Source organism: Eptesicus fuscus, chromosome 7 (assembly GCF_027574615.1).
Source record: "Eptesicus fuscus isolate TK198812 chromosome 7, DD_ASM_mEF_20220401, whole genome shotgun sequence".
Lineage (NCBI taxonomy): Eukaryota > Metazoa > Chordata > Mammalia > Chiroptera > Vespertilionidae > Eptesicus > Eptesicus fuscus.
In genome coordinates, this window is record NC_072479.1 from 104,837,404 (window position 1) to 104,850,954 (window position 13,551).

Below are 13,551 nucleotides of genomic sequence, written 5' to 3' on the forward strand. Positions count from 1 at the left end.
GCCGCTTAGCCTCCCCCCCCCCCCCCCCCCCCCCAAGCCTCTGAACCTTCAGGGCCCAGAAATGCGGTGGAGAAGGGGGTGTGCGTGATGATTGTGGCACTGAGGCCAGTCCGCTCGTACCCCTCTGCTGCTCAGCTTCTGTATCTGCAAAATCGGGACGGCCGTAGCGCCTACCTGGTAGACTTTGTTATAAGAATAGTATGACAAGTTGAATTCTGCGTGTAGCAATCCATAAATGGCATGCTCAGCCATGACCGGGCAGCTCAGTTGGTTAGAGCGTCCTCCCCATTCGTCAAGGTTGCGGGTTCGATCCCAGTCAGGCCACATATAAGAAGCAACCAATGATGCATAAATAAGTGCAACAACACATTGATGTTTCTCTCGCTTCTTCTCTAAAATCAATAAATTAAAAATATATATTTATTGATTTCAGAGAGGGAGGGAGAGGGAGAGAAAGAGAAACATCAGTGATGGGAGAGAATCATTGATCGGCTGCCTCCTGCACACTCCCTATTGGGGATCCAGCCAGCAACAGGGCATGTGCCCTTGGCCGGAATTGAACCTGGGACCCTTCAGTCCGCAGGCCAACGCTCTATCCACTGAGCCAAACCAGCCAGGGCTAAAATCAATAAATTTTTAGAAAATTAAATAAATGGCCTACTCAAAGTTCAGCTCATTTGTGAAGTGTTCCCTTGAGGGTGGGATAGGTCTAGTTCTTCAAACTATATATTTTCAAACTCTCCCTGTAAGGAAGAAGCAGCCTGGTTTAGTGAGAAGCAAAACTGAAGCCAGACCTGGACTGAATCCTATTGCGGCATTTAAGCTGAAGCCATGTGTCTTCGTCTACTCCGGCTGCTATGACAACAAACACTAGAGGTGGGGTACCTTCTAAACACCACAGATTAACTTTTCACACTTCTGGCACCAGCAGATTGGTCTGTGGTGACGGCTGCTTCCAATAAACGGTTGGTTATCTTACTTTGTCCCCCCATGGCAGAAGGAGTGAGGACGCTCCTTTGGGGCCTCTTTTATTAGGGCACTAATCCCATTTATGAGAGCTCCACCCTCACGACCTATTCACCTTCCAAAGGCCCCACCTCCTGATCCCACCACGTTGGGGCTTAGAATTCCAGCACATGACTTTGAGAGGACATAAACACACCACTCATTGTGCTATGAGAGCAGTTCAGGAAAGAGAGAGTTACACTCAACCAAAAATATTGAACACCCGCCCTAACCGGTTTGGCTCAGTGGATAGAGCATCGGCCTGTGGACTCAAGGGTCCCGGGTTCGATTCCGGTCAAGGGCATGTACCTTGGTTGCGGGCACATCCCCAGTAGGGAGTGTGCAAGAGGCAGCTGAATCGATCTTTCTCTCTCATCCATGTTTCTAACTCTCTATTCCTCTCCCTTCTTCTCTGTAAAAAATCAATAAAATATATTTTAAAAAAAATATTGAACACCCACAGCATTCAAGAAAGGCACAAAAATCAGCCAAGATGAACTGAACACCAAGGAAACTTCTAGACCAGCAGTGAGCAAACCACTGGCCACATCCAGCTTCCCACCTGGTTTTTATCTTTTTTCTTTTTGTTCCACTTGGTTTTTATAGCTCAAAGCTAAGAATGGTCTATACCCATGACCCCAATTAAGTGAAATTTAATTTATCCCACCTCCTCTTAAAAAAAAAAGTCCATGTACTCATTAGCAGACCTGTATTACTAAAAAGTTATACTCCATTGTTATTTTATTTTGTATTTCATCAATTAAAAAGTTGTACAATTTTATGGACAACTGAGCCAGGTCATCCCAAGATGGGGCCCTGACCATACACCCAAGTTGCTATTTTAAACCTCCCGTGGCTGAACCTGGCCCCAGGAGCCAGCAGTACTTGTCAGTGGCAGAGCCTGGATTTGAACCCAGAAAACCTGACCACTCACGCTACTGCTCCCTTGGAAAACAGAGAGCAGCCTCGGGGAAGATGGAGTTTTTCTGGGTGAAGTTCTGAGCTTTGCTTCCAGGGATTCCTGAAACCTCCCACAGGCCTCTCCGAGGCTATTTCCATTCATCACCGCTTACCGTTAGCACCATCTAGTGGAACCAGCGCTCACCTGGAGCCTGCCAGGCCAAGTTCACACCCACCGCACAGCTGCCACTGTCCCTCCACTCCACGGCGCTCAGCCTCAGTGTTCTCTGTCAACTGAGGAGGGGAAGGAGCGTGGGGAGATGACACAGGCGATGCCATACGGCGCCTGGCACCACTGGCTCCTAATAGATGCTCAGTGAGCATGTCTGCTGGCTCCTGGGGCCAGGTTCAGCCACGGGAGGTTTAAAATAGCAATTTGGGTGTAAGGTCAGGGCCCCATCTTGGGATGACCTGGCCCCAGCCCCTCCCCAGCCTCCGCTGTCTGCGGCTTCTCCTCCCTGGGCAGGTGGCCCTCTGCTCCTCAGCCCCGAGAGCAGTGTTGTCACCATGTGGCCTCGAGGCCTTCGCCCCGCCCACTATGGTGCATCCCTTCGCCAGGCTCTTCCTGCCCGGAGGTGGTGACAGTCTGTCCAGGTGTCTTTTTTACTAAGAACCACCGGTTTCACAGTGGCTGATGGCCAGAGCCAGCCACATAGTTTGAGGGGCCCCGTGCAAAATGAAAATACATGCTCCCTTGTTCAAAAATTATTAAGACTTTGAGGCCCTGGCCAAGTAGCTCAGTTGGCTAGAGCGTCCTCCCGATACACCAAGGTTGCAGATTTAATCCCCCAGTCAGAGCACGTGCAAGAATCAACCAATGAGCCCTAGCCAGTTTGGCTCAGTGGATAGAGCGTCGGTCTGTGGACTGAAGGGTCCCAGGTTCGATTCCGGTCAAGGGCATGTACCTCGGTTGTGGGCACATCCCCAGTGGGGGGTGTGCAAGAGGCAGCTGATCGATGTTTCTCTCTCATCAATGTTTCTAACTCTCTATCCCTCTCCCTTCCTCTCTGTAAAAAATCAATAAAATATATATTAAAAAAATAAAATAAAATTATTTCCTTTGAGAGAAAAAAATCCCAAAATTCCGTGGTCCCTGGGTCCCCCTCGTTCTCCGAGGCAGGGGAGGGAGTTTGGAAGCTGTGATCAGCATCTGTGAGACGGGGAGGCCCCCCCCTCCCCCGCACCACCTCCCCTGCCAGGCCTCGGCTTCCCCCTGTGAGGTGGGACCGCAGGACCTGCCCCGTGAGGCTGCTGTGAGGCCGGAAGCGATGGTGATGGGACACTCACCCGCCTGGGAAGCAGTGTCTACTGAGGGGCCCAGCGGTGGGTGCAAGGGAGTGAGATTGCACAAGGGACCCTGCCCTCGGGGGGCTTATGGACCAGGTCCTCCTGGGGCGCCCCCACCCCCAGAGCAGCGGTGTGGACAGCAGTGGCCGCTGACACCAGGCTGGCTGCGCGAGCTGCCCGGACGGCTGTCCTTGTTCAGAGCTAGTCTGTCATCGCACCGATAAACCCGGCTGTCAGGGGGATGTTATTTCTGGATGGAGGGAGGTTCTGCAGGCCTGGCTCCTTCCTGCCGGCACCCACGGGGCCTGCTCCTCGCACGATAACCTGGGGCTTCCAGCCCGCCGCCCGCCGGATGCCCAGGCCCGAGCCGGCCGCCACAATGCTGGGGAGCAGACAGCGCTCCCCTCTGACCGGATTCCTGGCATTGTCTGAGGGAGGGAGGCCTGCTCTCTGTCTGCCTGACAGGCTGCCTGAGATTCGGCTATTTCGGTCACACGGGCCTCTTGGTTTTTGTCCCGAACGCGTGTCTATGGCATCGTCGTGGCACTGAGCTGAGCCGGGCCGGTTGAGCCTCCGCCATCTGCCCTGCAATGCGCTGGTCCCGTTGCCAACTGTCACCTACCCTGTCACCGGCAGCGCTGGCCCCTCCGGTCCCACCAGGGGCTCCTGATGCCAAGCAGCCCTGGCAGCAGCCGTAAATCGGGGTCTACATTAAAGCCCCGGCCTGGGCTATTTCAAGTCTGATTCACGGTGCCTCGCTTAATTTTATCTTGTGGTATCGAGCTGAGTTTTAATTTGCCGAAAGTGCACAGATCTTTTTTTTTAAATATATTTTATTGATTTTTTACAGAGTGGAAGGGAGAGGGATAGAGAGCTAGAAACATCGATGAGAGAGAAACAACGATCAGCTGCCTCCTGCACACCCCCTACTGGGGATGTGCCCGCAACCAAGGTACATGCCCTTGACCGGAATCGAACCTGGGACCTTTCAGTCTGCAGGCTGACGCTCTATCCACTGAGCCAAACCGGCTTCGGCGAAAGTGCACAGATCTTAAGCACTCAGCTCAATGCACGTTTACAGAAGTACAGACGCCATCCATATCACCCCAGGAAGTTCCCTCCTGCCCGCTCCCAGCCGACGCCCACCCCCCCCCCCCCTCAGAGGTAGCCACTGGTCTCACCCCCATCGCCAGAGATCAGCTTTGCTGGTCTTGAACTTCAACGAATGGAACCACGCAGTATGTTCTCTCTGGCTCTGGCTTCTTTCACGGAATATAACATCCCTAAAACAGTTATTGTTTATGACCGGAAACTCAATACACATTCATTGCAAATAATTTACAAGAGAAAGAAAAGACCATTTAAACCCGGCGGCAGTGATCAGTGGTTGAGTGTCGACCTATGAACCAGGAGGTCACAGTTCGATTCCCGGTCAGGGCACATGCCCGGGTTGCAGGCTCGATCCCCAGTGTGGGGCGTGCAGGAGGCAGCCGATCCAGGATTCCCTCTCATCATGGATGTTTCTATCTCTCTAGCCCTCTCCCTTCCTCTCTGAAATCAGTACAAATATATATATATATATTTTTTTAAAAGAGAAGTAAACTATTGTGTGTCTGAGAGGTGGTACTGCAGGGAGGTTGGTACAGAAGTCTAGGGGCCACGGACTGCGGGTTAAACGGGGCTGTCAGGGAAGGCCTCCTGGAAAAGGGACGTCTGAGCCAAGATGTAAGGAAATAAGACAGACAGCAGGTATCTAATGGGAGAGCCTTCGGGGAGAAAACAGCAGGTGCGAAGGCCCTGAGGCCGCCAGGAACCTGTACGTGAGGAACAGCAGGGAGGCCAGTGTGCCGGGGTGGAGTGAGCAACAGCAGTTATAGAAAATGGGGCCGGAACGGTAATTAGGCTGGATTAGGTAGGGCCTCGCTTTCACGCTGTGTAAGAGAGAGAACCCTGGCAGGATTGAGCAAGGGAGGAACCAATCAGAATTTTATTTTGTTTTTGTTAATCCTTGCCTGAGGATTTTTTGTTAATCCTTGCCTGAGGGTATTTTTATCCATTACTTTTCAGAGAGTGGAAGGGAGGGAGGGAGGGGAGAGAGAGATAGAGAGAGTGTGAGAAACATCAATGTGAGAGGGCAGAAACCGGTTTGGCTAGAGCGTAGGTCTGCGGACTGAAAGGTCCCAGGTTTGATTCCGGTCAAGGGCATGTACATTGGTTTCGGGCACGTCCCCAGTGGGGGATATGCAGGAGGCAGCTGATCGATGTTTCTCTCTCATCGATGTTTCTAACTCTCTATCCCTCTCCCTTTCTCTCTGTAAAAAATCAATAAAATATATTAAAAAAAAAAAAGAAACATCAATGTGAGAGAGATACAGGAACTAGTTGCCTCCCGAATGAACATGCCTGGACTGGAAGCGGGGAGCAAACCCGAAACCCAGGCCTGTGTCCTTGGCCGGGAACTGAACCCGCAGGCGGACACTCTAACCACGGAGCCACACCGGCCAGAGCTTTAGTTTAACCGTCACTCAGGCTGCTGTGCTGAGTCCAGGCCGTAGAGGGGCCGGCGTAGAAGCAGGCAGACCAGTGAGGAGACTTTACGCCGACCAGGTGGGAGGACGCGGTTCACAGGCAACGCCAACAGGATTTGCTGAGGAGTCAGGACGGGGTGTCTTCGTTTCTGTCGCCGCCTGACAAACCACAGCAGCCTAGTGCCTCTGAGCAACCGTGAACATTTGTTATCCTCACTGGAAGGGAGTCGGGACCTGAGGGGCAGCGGAGCGGCTGGTTGGCTCAGGGTGTCCATGAGGCGTCGGTGGGGCTGGGGTCAGCTGACGGCTTGACTGGGGCCGGAGGACGCACCGCCAGGCCGGAGCCCTCACGTGGTGCCGGCTGTTCCTCCCCGAAGGTCCCTCCAGGGCCGCCCGCTGTCCCCAGGGTGAGCGAGTCAAACCCGAGCGGGAGCCAGGCCAGAGCCACCCTCCAGCATCCGGCTGGGGAAACGCCAGAGCGCCCCTCTGCCACGTTATGTCCATGAGACGTGAGGGCCGGCCCCGGGCCCCCGCCCCTCAGCTCTGCCCCCGCCCGTGCGGGTTAGCGGCCCACACCTGACTCCAACAGCCCCCGCAGAGCCCCCCTCCGCGGCCTCAGCGGCCAGTGCCCTCACTCCGCACTCCCGGGAGTCGGACAGACAGAGAGGTCAGTAGGTGCCTCAGGGTGAAGGAGGGGACGCGGAGGCCCCCCACTCCTGAGTGACCTCGGACAGAAGTGACGATTGCCAGGCGCTGTCTGCCATCCTCACAACCATTTTTAAAAATATATATTTTATTTATTTTTTACAGAGAGGAAGGGAGAGGGATAGAGAGCTAGAAACATCGATCAGCTGCCTCCTGCACACCCCCCACTGGGGATGTGTCCACAACCGAGGTACATGCCCTTGACCGGAATCGAACCTGGGACCTTTCAGGCTGCAGGCCGACGCTCTATCCACTGAGCCAAGCTGGTTAGGGCCTCACAACCATTTGAGTTGGGTGTTCTCTCCACGTTTCCCAGGAAGTGAGAGAAACTGAGCCCCGATGCGTTAGGCCGTGCTGGGAAGGAAAGCCCCAGCCCTCCCCCCGCCCCCACCCCCCACCCCCGCATCCAGGCCTCTCCGCCCTGCCGGTCAGCCGGCCTCTCCTAGCCTCGGCTCCTTGCCTGTAAAACGGGGGTGTCGTGAGGCTCCCGGAGGCTTCCCTCGCCCACAGAGGCCCCGCGCAGGGCAGGCCGGGCCGGGTGCGCCGAATGCCAAGTGTTGAAGGTGCTGCTGGCCCTGGCCAGGGGACGGGCGGCCGGGCACCTCTGCCCGTCGCGTGAGGCTGGGATGCCCCGTCCAGAGCCCTGGGCACTCAGAGGCTCCGGGAGCCATCTCTCCCATACCCTTCCACGTGGCTCCCGCCTCCAGTTCCTGAGATCTGGCTCCTGGCCTGCTGCCAGCCCTGCCACGGCTCCCTGCCACCCACCGGACGAGGGCCGGCCTGACGCCAGGCGCCCCCGGTACCCCTCCTGCCGGAGGCCTTTCCTGATCGGGCGTGGCCTCTGCAGGGCCGGCTCTGCTGTCCCTCTCCTGGGGGCCCCTCACCTCCTGCTCAGACCCAGGGTGTCTCCTCCAGGTTTGGTCTCACTTGGAGGAGGCATTTGCCACCGTCTCTGGCTCTGCTCTGCCCGGACAAGACCAGGCATGCTTTTCTTCCTCTTCTTCTTCTTTTTTAATCCTCACCCGAGGGTGTTTTTTCTATTGATTTTTAAAGAGACTGGAAGGGAGGGAGGAGGGGGAGAGAGAGATAGAGAGAGAAAGAGAAAGAGAAAGAAAGAGAAAGAGAAAGAGAAAGACTAAGAGAGAGAGACATCTGTGTGAGAGACATATCAATTGGTTGCCTCCCGCACACGCCCCGACCAGGGCTGGGGATCAAGCCTGCAACCCAGATACGCACCCTTATCGGGATTTGAACCCGAAACCCTTCCAGGCACAGACTGACACTCTAACCACTGAGCGACGCTGGCCAGGGCTCTTCCTCTTTAAAAAGAAATCGGCGTTTTTCTGATTACCAAGTTAATACGCTCCTCTACAGAAAACTGGGAAAACAAAGGGAGAAACACTGACCCACGCACCCCCTCACGCTCAGAGACGACCACCATTCCGAGCTCGCGTTCCCTTCCGCGGCGCCGGACCGTCAAACCTCAGTTCTCGAACGCCTCCCATCTCGAATTGTTCAGTTCTCGACCAAATTGCTCACAGACAAAGTCTCCGCTGTCAGCCACCACTGCAGTTTTCACTGCGGTGCTCAGCAGGACACAGAGGTCTCTCAGGCAGCGAGCCAAGGAGAGGACGGTGATTGCGCACGTTTACACGTCGAGAGGCCGGGAGAGGCTAATGCTGCTGCGGGTGTGGAAGTGCGCACAGAGCCACCACCCCAGGCCGCTCAGGGGGAGGGAAGCTGCTGATGGGATCCACGCGGGGCAGGGAGCCAGGGATCGCATTCCGGAGGCGGCGGTGTGTGAACAAGGTCTTGTTGAGGCTGGGAGGGCGTGGCGGGGTACATTCAAGAACAGAAGTGTTTCTGCATTGAACGGCCCATTAGACGTGTTTGTGTGTAAGAAAGGTTATGGCAGGGAGTCCTGCGTGGCTCGGTGGTTGAGCTACCACGAGGTCACCCATTCGATTCCAGGTCAGGACACGTGCAGGAGGCAGCCGGTCAATGATGTTTCTCTCTCACCCGTGTTTCTGTCTCTCCCTCCCTCTCCCTTTCTCTCTGGAACAGCCTTCCGGAACTAATGAAATTCGAGAAACGAGGTTCCACTTTATTTCCTTCCAAGCTTTTTAGATACGGATTAAAAAAAAAAAATCTGGGATGGAACTGGGCATACTGATTGTAAAATGTTTTATTTCATTTACTAGGCTAGTGGTCAGCAAACTCATTAGTCAACAGAGCCAAATATCAACAGGACAACGGTTGAAATTTCTTTTGAGAGCCACATTTTTTACACTTAAACTTCTTCTAACGCCACTTCTTCAAAATAGACTCGCCCAGGCCGTGGTATTTGGTGGAAGAGCCGCACTCAAGGGGCCAAAGAGCTGCATGTGGCTCGCGAGCCGCAGTTAGCCGACCACGGCACTAGGCGATGCATCTCTGAGATACAGTTTCTTTTGTGAAAATGTCAGACTCCTCCGCAGTTCCTACCGGGGACCCCTTGCTAACAGCCTCTGGTTGACTCACCACCTACTGTGCGCCAGGCCCCGCGGGGACGCCTCGGCCTCATCCTTACTGCAGTCCAGGCTGTAGCTTTCCTCCCCAGAAAAGGCTTCACTTTAGGGGTGCACAGACCCCCAAGTCAGACGGGCCAGAGAGACCTGGGTTCAAGCCCCCGCCCTCCAGTTTCCGGGCTGTGTAGCCTCAGACAGAAAACATCATCCCCCTTCTCCCCCAGGCCTGCTTTGGGGTGATAGGAAGCCGGCGTCTTCTGCAGGCCCAAGTCTATGTCACAGGGAGGGGAGCATCAGGATTTTAGAGGTGCAACGGGGAGACCTACCCTGCAGGGGGCCAGCAGGGGCTCGTGGAGCCACCCAGGCGGCATAGGCACTCGAGGGCCCCATCCAGGGAAGGACCCCCCGACCCGGGTGTCCACCAGGCCGTGGCAGGGGAAATGCCTTGGAGGGGAGCCGGCCCTCAGGCTGCTCTGGCTCCCGGCAAGCGGGCGACTGCACAGAGAACAGCAGAGCCCTGGCAAGGCCTCTGGAGCTGGAGGGTTTTCCAGATACGGCAGCGGCAGCGGTTCCCAGCCTCATTTTGGCCACGCCCCCCTGAGCATCTCTAAGTCCTGATGCCCCCCTCCCTGTGACATAGAATTCTTATTATTAAAAAAGTGACTCCTATGCACGTGGAGGAAGCCTGAAAGGCCATTAGCTTGGTCTAAACAGGCTTCCAAAGGCCATTAACTTGGTCTAAACAGGCTTCCATAGAACATGGCAGCCATGAAAGAGAAAAATAAAAGAACGAAAGGACAGTTGAAGTTCTGAGGAAGAAATCACTAAGAAATTGTTAATAATAATAATAATAATATGAAGTGATATGAAAAAATAGCAAATAAAGATTCAAAACATAATAGAGAACTGAAATGCATAAATACGTCACAATATATATTTACTAGAGGCCCGGTGCACGAAATTCGTGCATGGAGGGGGGTTCTCCCTCAGCCCAGCCTGTACCCTCTCCAATATGGGACCCCTTGAGGCCCGATCCTAAACGGGCAGTCAGACATCCCTCTCACAATCCAGGACTGCTGGCTCCCAACTGCTTGCCTGCCTGCCTTCCTGATTGCCCCTAACCGCTTCTGCCTGCCAGCCTGATCACCCCCTAACCACTCCGCTGCCAGCCTGTTTGCCCCCAACTTCCCTCCTCTGCCGGCCTGGTCACCCCTAACTGCCCTCTCCTGCAGGGTTGATCACCTCCAACTGCCCTCCCTTGCAGGCTTGGTCCTTCTCAACTGCCCTCTCTTGCAGGCCGGGTGCCTCACAACTGCCCTCTCCTGCTGGCCATATGTGGTGGCCATCTTGTGTCCACATGGGGGCAGGATCTTTGACCACATGGGGGCAGCTATATTGTGTGTTGCAGTGATGATCAATCTGCATATTATTCTTTTATTAGATAGGATAGAGGCCTGGTACAGGGGTGGGGGCCAGCTGGTTTGCCCTGAAGGGCATCCCGGATCAGGTGGGGTTTCCCTTGGGGTGTGGGGCGGCCTGAGCAAGGGGCCTGTGGTGGTTTGCAGGCCGGTCACGCACCCTGGCAACGCAAGCAGAGGCCCTGGTATCTGGAATTTATTTTCCTTCTACAATTGAAACTTTGTAGCCTGGAGCGGAGCCAAGCCTGGGGCTCCCTCCGAGGCCCACAGCCATTTGTGTTGGGGTTATAATTGAAACTATGTTGCCTTAAGCAGGTGGGCCCCGCCAGGGTGTGTGGAAAGCTTTGCTTCCCCTGTTGCCGGCGGCAACCCTGGCCTGCTCTCTCAAGCTCCATTCTGCCAACATTTGTTTGAATTTGTTTACCTTCTATAATTGAAACTTTGTAGCTTGAGTGGAGGCTTAGGCCTGGAAAGGGCAGGCAGAAAGCTTGGCTTCCTCTGTTACCTAGGAAACCTTGCTCTGTGTGGCTGTAGCCATCTTGGTTTGGGTTAATTTGCATACTCACTCTGATTGGATGGTGGGCGTGGCTTGTGGGCGTGGCTTGTGAGTGTGTCAGAGGTATGGTCAATTTGCATATTTGTCTACTATTAGATTATTAGATAGGATATGCTGTACATGAGGCCCCTAGAACCATAAGAAATGCAAAAGATTCACTGTTAATAACTCATTCTCGAATTGCCCCCCTAAAAATCAAATTGCCCCCCTGTGGCGTGTGCCCTACGCTGGGAACCACTGAGATAAGGTGTCCCAAGGCTGAGGACACAAGTCTGGGATGACAAGTGGAAAAACTGCGTGGTGCTGGCCCCCAGGTGGGCACTGGACGCTGGGCCAGCGCTGGGTGCACACACGCGTGCGCACACACACACACGTAGCCCAGCCCTCGCCCTGGGCCGCTCCCCTCCCCTCCCGCACTCCCGGAAAGCCGTGTCCTCACTTCTCTCCAGGCTTTGCACTGAGGTCAGCGCCTACAAGACTCCCCTGACCACCGGCTAAGGACCCCCACCCCCAACTCTCACGCCCTCCCCAGCTTCACTCTCCCTCCGAGGGTGGCCTGTGCCATGCTCCCAAGCTTCTGACTCCACTGTCTCCCCCACTTGGGTGTGGGCCCCCCACTAGACTGTGTCATCTCTAGATCCCCACCATCTACCGCCCTGCTTGGTGTAGTGCAGGGGCCAATCAATAGTTGTTACAGGGTCCGGGTGAGGCCACGCGTCCCTGGATCCGGGTGAGGCCACGCGCCCCTGGGTCTGGGAGAGGCCACGCGCCCCTGGACCCGGGTGTGGCTGGGTCCCTGGGCCCGGGTGAGGCCACGCGCCCCCGGGTCCGGGTGAGACCACGCGCCACTGGACCCGGATGAGGCTGGGTCCCTGGGCCCGGGTGAGGCCATGTGCCCCTGGGTCCGGGTGAGGCCTTGCGCCCCTGGGTACGGGTGAAGCCGGATCCTGGGTCCGGGTGAGGCCGTGTGCCCCTGGATCCATCTGGGTGAGGCTGGGTCCCGAACCCGGGTGAGGCCACGCGCCACTGGACCCGGATGAGGCTGGGTTCCTGGGCCCGGGTGAGGCCAGGTGCCCCTGGGTCCGGGTGAGGCCTTGCGCCCCTGGGTACGGGTGAAGCAGGATCCTGGGTCCGGGTGAGGCTGTGTGCCCCTGGATCCATCCGGGTGAGGCTGGGTCCCGGGCCCGAGGGAGGCCACGCGCCCCTTGGGTCTGGGTGAGGCCACGTGCCCCTTAGTCCGTGTGAAGCCGTGCCCCTGGGTCCGGCCGAGACCAAACCAGAGGGAGTCGGACCTCCGTTACCACCATTTGTCCACCATCCAGAGCTGAGGGGTCAGTGCTGACATGTACACATAAGGAACTGGTGGACATTGAAATTGGGTCTCAGAAGAACTGTTGGTCCAGAAAGAAACTCACTACAGACTGATTCATTTGCCTGTCAGCATAACTATTATTGCTCGTCTCACATTCAGTTCTGATAAGTATATCTCTAGTGACACATGATCTCGCTCATCTAGGGGAAATGATGAACCACATGGACTGAGGAACAAGAACAGAACCAGAAACAAGGAGGCATCGATCGGACTATCGGGCCTCAGAGGGAGGATAGGGGAGGGTGGGGGGAGGGGGAGAGTTCAACCAAAGGACTTGTGTGCATGCATATGAGCCTATCCAATGGTTAAGTTCAACAGGGGGTTGGGGCATGTGTGGGGAGAGGGGTGGGATGGGAATGGGGGGATGAGGACAAATATGTGACACCTTAATCAATAAAGAAATTAAAAAAAATAATAAAATAAAATACAAATAAATAAATAAATAAATAAAAATAAAGTGTATAGAGTAGGATCTAAAAAAAAATAAAAAAAATAGTTGTTACAGGAACGATAAAAAAAAGTCCTACCCTATGTTGGTGCCGCAAGGCCTGCTGGGCAGCGGTCGTGGCCTCAGCAGGAGGGGCTCTGGGGAAGGGCCCCGGGAAGAAAGGGCTGCCCCACTGGGTCATGGCCACCTTTAGAGAGCAAGATCCACACTCAGTCCCACGGCGCTGGGAAGGCCAGCAGCTCTCCATGGAGAAAGGGAAACGAAGGCCTGGGGGCTGGGGCCAGCTGTGGGGGGTGGGCGGGCAGGAGGTGTAGGGAGACCTGGCCTTGAACGACTCTGCTGCCCACAGGCTGGATGGGCTCCGGTAAGTGGCCTCCTTTTTCAGAGCCTCAGTCTTCTCATCTGTAAAATGGGTTACAAGTTCTCTCTTGCCTGTGCACTGACCCCTGCGGGTGCTCTGGTGTCTGTAGTGGGGGGGGGGAAGGGGTTGTAAGGACTCCAGATTGGAAAAGGTGCTTAGTCCTGAGATTGGGGGACTGACCAGGTGGTGGGAGCAGCGCGGTGGCGGCCATTACTGCTGTTATTGCTATTGTCATTCACCTTCTACCCCAAGGCCTACTGTGGACGGGGAGAGGCCAGGGTCCCCCGCAGGCCCAATTCTTATTCAAAACTTGTTTTCCTCCTCCTGTCCAGGGATCAGCATGTTATCTCAAGGATACTCTCACCTACCCCTCCCTAGGCCTTCCTATCTCCCATCTGTCCCCA